At 31.4% G+C, this 7,966-nt stretch overlaps 1 long non-coding RNA gene across 1 annotated transcript; it reads right to left on the bottom strand.

The window, feature by feature from the left end:
- Nucleotides 1-1,618: 1,618 nt before the first annotated feature.
- LOC107483129 (uncharacterized) lies at nucleotides 1,619-7,879 on the bottom strand. Its single transcript, XR_001590814.3, has 3 exons — nucleotides 7,285-7,879; nucleotides 5,845-5,962; nucleotides 1,619-2,462 (listed from the first exon to the last, which is right to left on the bottom strand). It is a non-coding gene; the product is annotated as an uncharacterized LOC107483129 (long non-coding RNA).
- Between the last annotated feature and the right edge of the window lie 87 nt (nucleotides 7,880-7,966).

Raw genomic sequence — 7,966 nt, 5'->3', positions numbered from 1 at the left:
CCCTCTAGTTGGAAAAGCCGCGTACGTGGAGGTGCTCGCATATGCAAATTTTTCAAAAATTACATCAATGCATGCGCATGACAGCCCTATTTTGGAAAAGTTGTATTTTGTGATTTAAAACATGTTTTCTACCTTCTAAACCTCTATAGCTAAGTTCTAAAGTCCCAAATTTTGTTCCTAACCATAGGTAAAGGGTTAAACCTAAAGAGGGGAGTAACTTGGTAGTGAAGGAAGACGATGAAGTGATAATTTATGTTTGAAAAGTGCAAAAATGTTGAATATGTAATGAATGAGAGCTGTACTGAAGATTGACTGATATTAAATTATGGAGTTGTGAAATTGTTGTCGGTCTTATGAATTGTTTGATCTTGAGTTTATTAGAGATGAGCATATTGATTGTGTGCAATCTGTCCCGTTTTGGATGCATCATTTTCTCTCTGTTTGTAAAGTGTGACGGGCACTATATCCCATGAGTGTGACGGACACTATATCTCAAGAGTGTTAAACACTTTATCCCAAAAAATGCAGCGGGCATTATATTTCATGAGTGTGACGGATACTATATTTCAAGAGTGTGGATGCATATCAGAGAGATGATATCTAGATTAGCTACCGAGTGTGTCAGGTTCTGGCAAAGTAACCAACACGTGAGCTCACGGCCAGTAGAAAAGGCTTTCATCATTTGCATTTGTATATTTTGTATGAGCGTGTATTTGTTTTGGCTTGCCTAACTGATCATATGTGATTAACTGCTATCTGATCTGTTTGCGGTAACTGTTAGCTAAATTTGTGTTTTTCTTGAATGTATTGTATGCCTTTGCAACTGAGAGATCCCTCATGCTAGCAGAGGTGACACTGAGGGTGATTCCACCGGTGTTTGGAGGGTTGAAGGAGGCAGAAGGTAGAGTGTAGAGTTAAAGTTAGGCTTAGAGTTTGAATACCTTAGACAACCTCCCTAATTTCTGGTATAGTTTACTCCAGAGAGACGATATCTAGATTAGCTACCGGGTGTGTCAGGTTCTGGCAAAGTAACCAACACGTGAGCTCACGGCCAGTAGGAAAGGCTTTCATCATCTGCATTTGTATATTTTGTATGAGTGTGTATTTGTTTTGGCTTGCCTAACTGATCATATGTGATTAACTGCTATCTGATTTGTTTGCGGTAACTGTTAGCTAAACTTGTGTTTTTCTTGAATGTATTGTATGCCTTTGCAACTGAGAGATCCCTCATGCTAGTAGAGGTGACGCTGAGGGTGATTCCACCGGCGTTTGGAGGGTTGAAGGAGGCAGAAGGTAGAGTGTAGAGTTAAAGTTAGGCTTAGAGTTTGAATACCTTAGACAACCTCCCTAATTTCTGGTATAGTTTACTCCTTTAAATTACATTTAAGTGTCAGAGTTCTAGGATTGCCTCTGCTTTTTTCGGAACCTTATATATTATGTACGTTGGCACCTTTACCATGCTAAGAACTCCCGGTCCTCATTCCATACATATATTGTTATTTTTCAGATACAGGTCGAGAGCACCTTGCTGAGCGTCTGTACAAGCAAAGCTTGGTCCTTGGGATGCTATATTTTGTATTTATGTTATGTATATATGTATATAGATTTCTCCTCTGTATATATTTTATGTTTTATCTCTCTTAGAGGTGACTTGGAGAAACAGGTTGTTAGTTTTCTATTTTGGGATATATTTTGGGATGTTTTGGGATGTATATATGTATGCAAATATTCTCTAGTCGGTTTTAGCTTTGCAGGTCAAGTTCGAAGCTTATTATCTGTATTTTGGAATTCTAATCCATATATATATGTTTATAACTTTTCTTTCAATCTTGCTTATCCATCTATGCTTATCTTTCGTGAGTGATGCGCCTTTGTGTTGGTGTTTTGTTCAACTTATTTTTTTCAAGGTTCGTAGTTACAATTTCTTTCAACTATATATATGTGTGTATATGTATATGCACACACACACACACTTACTTTTAGAGGTCGTAGCGTCTCACCACCTCTGATTTACGTCTTAGACGTAAAGTTTTGTGTGGTAGGGTGTTACAGATTATGGTAACAACGAGAACGAACTCGATCTCGAGATCTTAGTGGCTCTGAAGTTGTTTGAATCAAACCCTGCAATATAAGCGACTTTTTGAACCGTACAGAGCTTTCCAATCTTGTCTCTTCATATCTGATTTAGCATTCTGTCTCTAGCAGCCACGAGTGTTGCCAATATTTCCTCGCATGTTGTGCCTAACGTCATGCTACCACGTGACCCAGGAAGAGAAATTTTTTTGGTAGCCTGAGTTCTTAGCCAAGCCCTGGTGCTCACAAGCTCGGTTGCCGCCGTAGAAGAGAGCCAATTGAAACCAACGATGTTGAGTCCAGTTCTGAGCATCTTGCCCATGAAGTCAGCAGTGTTGTCACTTGATGGGAAGAATGCAAAAAAATTAGGTCTCTGCCACTGTATGACTCTGAAAATTATACATTGTTTTATGTCATAAATGATGATTTTAATGGATTTAGAGCTAACACAGCATGAGATGGAAGTTGTTTTTTAAGATATCGGAGTTTAACTTGATTTAGAAACGGATAGTTCCTAATGTCATTATAATAATTGACAAGAAAATTAACTATAATGTAGTCTTGCCGCCTGAATTTTTTAACATCCAAAGGGTTGTTCATGGTGAATGAGTTATAATTACTCTTGTTATCTATTTGAGTTGTTCTGATGTGTTCTTTGATTTGAAATAGCTATGTGAAGTTTAAATGTGTTAGTTCTTTATTTTGAAATGGCTATGTAAGGTTTGTAGAGTATATATATATATAAATAAAAAAGAATATTCTATCTATTTTTTTGTGACTGAACTATATATTAAACTCGCTATGTGGTTGCTTTAATTTTTTTCTTATTTTTTTATTTTTTTATTTTTTTATTTTTTGTTCCCTTCTCGTACAGAGGTTATTTTCTGTTACAGAACTTAAAAAGACCAATCAATCTAATCTCCGATTCTTTTATTAGAAATTTAGAATCATCAACTCAATTCTCTAAATGTGATTTTTGTTAGTTTTTGAATAAATTTTGTCTTACAATCATTATTAAAATAACATTTTTTTTAGTTTTAAAAAGATAAAAATACTAACCAATGAATTATAACTCAAATGGCATAGTCTTTCTATACTCACCTAAGAAGACTTCAGTTAGTCTCCTTATTTTTGATAAAAATACTAGCCAATAAGTTATAACTTAAATGGCATAGTCTCTTCATACTTAACTAAGAGGTCACGGGTTTGAATCTCCTTATTTTTGGTAAAAAAAATAAAAAATAAAAATACTCTTTCAAAATCATTTATAAAAAAAAAACTAAAATACTCTTTTACAATTAAGGTTGTATAATTTTTGTTAGAAATTAGATATTTTAATTTAATTTTAAAAATACTTAAATATCCTTTTTTTATTTTAGATAGACAAAAGTATATTTTATTTTTAAATTGTCTTAATATGGTTAGGAATTTAAATTTAATTTTAAATGAATAAACTATTAGTTTAGTTAATTTTAGAAAGACTAAAGTATCCTTTTTAAAACTCATTTTAAAAGACTAAAATAACTCTCTAAATTAATGTTGTTTAAATGAATTAAAAAATAAAAATTTAAATTTGATTTTAACACGCTAAAATTCTTTTGTAGTGAATTTTATTACAAGTCTAAATAAAATACACTAAAAGGTTAATTTAGTTCTTTGATAATCAAACTCTAGTGCTTTAATTCAACATTGCTGAATCAATTTTTCATGTGGGGTATGTTTGGGGTTGGTTCATTTATTTTCAATTTTAAATATTAAAAATATCAATCTAGGCTATATTTTTAAAAAAATTTAACATACTCTTTATATATATTTTTACCATAGAGAAATAAAAAGTGTAAGTATAAATTCTTTAATTAGACTTTTTTTTTAACTTTAATATTATTGATTTTGAGGGGTACGATTAAAATAGAAGTTCAAAATTAAAGAAAACCTTATTTTTTTCCATTAAAATGGATCCGAGATTAAGTTGAAGGGATGATAATTATGAAAATACGGGTCTCTAATATAATCAAAGATCGTTAATCCGATAGGGTATTTTAGTATTTTTAACATTAAATCCATGTTTTATTTATAATACAAGTAAACAACATTAATATGTCCTAAAATATTATTTTATTCTTTTTGAAATTAGTCCTTAAAGAAATATTCTATTCTTTTAAAATTAAGTTTTAAAATTATGTTTTTTGAAAATGTAGTTACATATTTAGGTTTGTAAAACTTTTATTTTCTTAAGAATAATTTGTAAAAGCTAAGCTTTTTAAAAATTATAATATCTAAGTTATATTAGATTTTTAATTTTGATAAATATAAGTCAAATTTTAAAAATCTTTACCACAGATATTTTTAAAAGTATCTTTATTTTTTAAAAACTACAAACACAAATACATATATTTTTTTTATTTAGCAAACACAATAAAAGTTTGTGTTTTTGAAAAACACAATTATACTTTTATTTTTATTTTCGAAAAACATCTTCTAACAACGTAAGAAATTATTCTCTTTAGGCTAGTTTTTTTGTAGTTGCATTTTATTTTTTGAGCATTAAACTCAGATGTTAATCTATTTATGGTTACTTTATTTTAAACAGAAAAATAATACAAACAAAAAACTTCCTCTCTCAAAATCAAACCAAACAAGCCCAAATTTTAGGGCATGCTTTAACTTTTGTAATGATTATTATATATTTGAAAAATATTATATAATTAAAACCTTTTATCAACTAAGTCCAACCAAATTAAACAATAAAACTTAGATTAGAATAATGCTATTCATAATTAATTTTTATTAATGTTAAACCAATTTAGTTAAATTTAATTAACAAAAGACATGAATATATAGTATTACTCATATTAATATACTAAGAAAAATTTAACTATGCAAAATCAATATATCAGAATTCTTTTTTTTTTTGGGTGATAGAATGTATCAGATTCACCTATAGTATTATTCAATAGTAGGCCATGGCCATATGTAGGACACTTGTGAATCCCACCCCACTTGTAGGGGAGTATGAGTTACGCTTTAAGTGCGAGAACAATCTTTAATTGTATGGTGTACCTTAATGCTAGTAACATATATACTATGTTTCGATTTCTTCTCTCAATAGTCAGACGCATTTTTACAATACAAAGCATTCTTTTAATTATTAAAATTTTCTTCTTGTTCTTCTTATTCCTGCAAGATTTAATCTTTTGGCTGTTACAACCATTTTTACATGGTATTAAGAGATAGAATCATAAAGATGATATCATAAAAAACAAAGCTCTACCACAATTCGAAATTTAAAATGCAAGTATCATATCCACCATCAAGTATTTAAAATGGTTTCAACAGTACTACAATCTCAGTCATGACTTCTTGCCTTGATTGATGCTTCTTTCAAAAACCGTAAATAGTAAAATGTTCTTCTGCTTTGTAAAATTGACAACGATTGCAAATGTATTTTGCTAAACTAACTACATAACAGATTTGGCAACTTAGAATTTTAAGAATAATAATAATGTCAGATAACTAATTTTTTTCAAGTAACATCAGTCACTTTAAAAAAAAAAATTATCTTAGATCTAACATTAAACACTTCTGTAAACATAACTTCATTTTTCGTCCTAGATAGACGGAAATTATATGTCATTTAAACAAATAGGAAAGTGATTTAAATAAATTTTACTAAAACTAAGGAAAATGCGGTGTAATTATTAATTTACCCTTTAAGTAATGAATAACAAACACAAGTAAAAGACCAATATGTGCTTATTTTTCAAAACTTACCTTGAATTGCGTATTGGTCTTAAATCCAAAGAGACATGATATTGGTAATCAATGAGATAAAAGGTTGCAAGGTTGACATATGCAGCCAAGTGCTGCCTACCACATCCTCAAATCACTCCTGCATATATATTCAAATTGATCAATTTTTCTAATTAATAATTGGTGAACACTTAAATTGTTTTTATATAAAGTTGATAGTTGATAATTATTAGATGATTTGACAAATTTCACTAAAGTACCATCTAATAATTCTCAACTATACATCAATTTTATATGAAATATCATCAACCAGAGTACTATAATCTTATCAAAATAAAAACTCAAGTTAAATAACAACAAGAAATATGCTAATTTACAAAGAATAAATATGCTAATAATCCCATATCCTAGAGAGATGTCCATCAACATACATAAGAATTAATTTACAAAGATAAATATGCTAATAATCACATTCTATTTGATCTACACAATTTCATTTATGCATGTGTTTTGCAGTAAGAAGGCAATAATAATCCACCATATGTAAGACCAAACAAGCAGCAAATCAAAAGAGTAAATAAATGAAAGAAATATAAAAGAAGAAGTATATATACCTCAAAAAACCCCTCATGTAAACAATGGAAACCATGTTTATTCAAGATGAGTTGCTTGCAAGAAATTAAAATGTGCAGATACACAGATAGAGTAGGTAGAAAGAGATATAGAGAGTATACTAAAAGAGTCTAATTTGGTGATTAAACTGCAGCCTTCAACAAAGTAGCAAGACCTCTTCTGCAATTAAGCCCAACCTAATCACAGACCCAAACCTTCTCAAAACATAACAATTATCAAAATTTATCACAATCTATACTCATATCTAACAAACAGCTCAAAACTTCAGGCCATCAACAAACACCAACACAGGCAACAAAGATCAAACAAATCATCAAATTGCTGTGTGTAATAATAACAATGCATGTTGCAATTGCTCAGGTACATTCTTTTAACTTTAACAAAAACTTCATTCAACCCAAGAGAGGGATAATAAATCTTGAATCTTCCTCAGCAAATCCAAATCAGCCATAATACTACTAAATTGTACCTTCTGATTTGGCAACTAATAAAATATAACAGAGAAATAAAATCTGAAAAAATCAGAATTAAAGAAATAAATCAGCAACAGAACAAATAAATTAGAAAAAATTCATTGAATGAGTCAAAAGCATAGAATCAATCCTAAACAAGAATTAATAAAAAAAAAACAAAAAATTCAAAGTAAAAAAAATAGAATTAACAATCCAACCAAAGAATCAATAACAACCCAACCAAAGAACAAATCAGAATCAACAATCGGGAGGACGACGGAAGAATAAAAATAAATCAGAATCAAACCAACAATCAGAATAAAAAAGTTCAGAATCAAAACAAATCAGAATCAAAATCAAACAGAGGCTCCATTACCGTTTCAAATGCAAAGAAGGATGACGGCGCTGGAAACGGAGAGCTGGCGACGGAGGCAGGAACAGAGACGGCGCCGGCGAAGGTAGAACAAAGCTTCGCGACGGAGGCAGGAGGCGAGTCCGGCGACTATGCTTCCACTGCTGAGAGTCTGAGACGTTGGCTGAGTGAGGGACCGAGTGAGCTTCGAAGCTCCAGCCGGCGACGGCGTCAGGAGTAGTCCGGCGGCTGAACGAAAGGGAGGGACTGAGCTCGCCGGCGTTGAGAGGAATGGCTAGCTCGAGGGTGATGGGAGGGACGAGGGAGGGTGTGCTGCTGCGCCGTTGGAGAGTTGTAGTGAGTTAGGGTTGGTAACTGGTAAGGGTTGGGGGAAGGGGGGTTCCTGAATGCTAACGTTAAAAAGGTTGAAAGCAAGATTCCAAATATTTATTGGCACCGTTTGATCTTCCATTGCTTTCACAAAAAATAGACCGTTTCCTTTTTCTTCTTTTCTGTTGAGTAGAGGGAAAAAGGTTGAAAACAAGCATTAACATTTTTATCACAATGAATGCCTTTGCTTTTTTCTCTCTTTACTTTTTCTTTCTTCCATTGCCGATCTTGCATTGCATGATGGGACAACTGCTCATTCATGGTTTCTATTGGAAAGTGTTGCACTGCATTTTTAGAAAGGAAAAAAAAAAAAAAC

This window comes from Arachis duranensis, chromosome 4 (assembly GCF_000817695.3).
Source record: "Arachis duranensis cultivar V14167 chromosome 4, aradu.V14167.gnm2.J7QH, whole genome shotgun sequence".
Classification (NCBI taxonomy): domain Eukaryota; kingdom Viridiplantae; phylum Streptophyta; class Magnoliopsida; order Fabales; family Fabaceae; genus Arachis; species Arachis duranensis.
The sequence above is the reverse complement of the archived record's forward strand: the minus strand, read 5'-3'. Positions and strand labels throughout refer to the sequence as shown.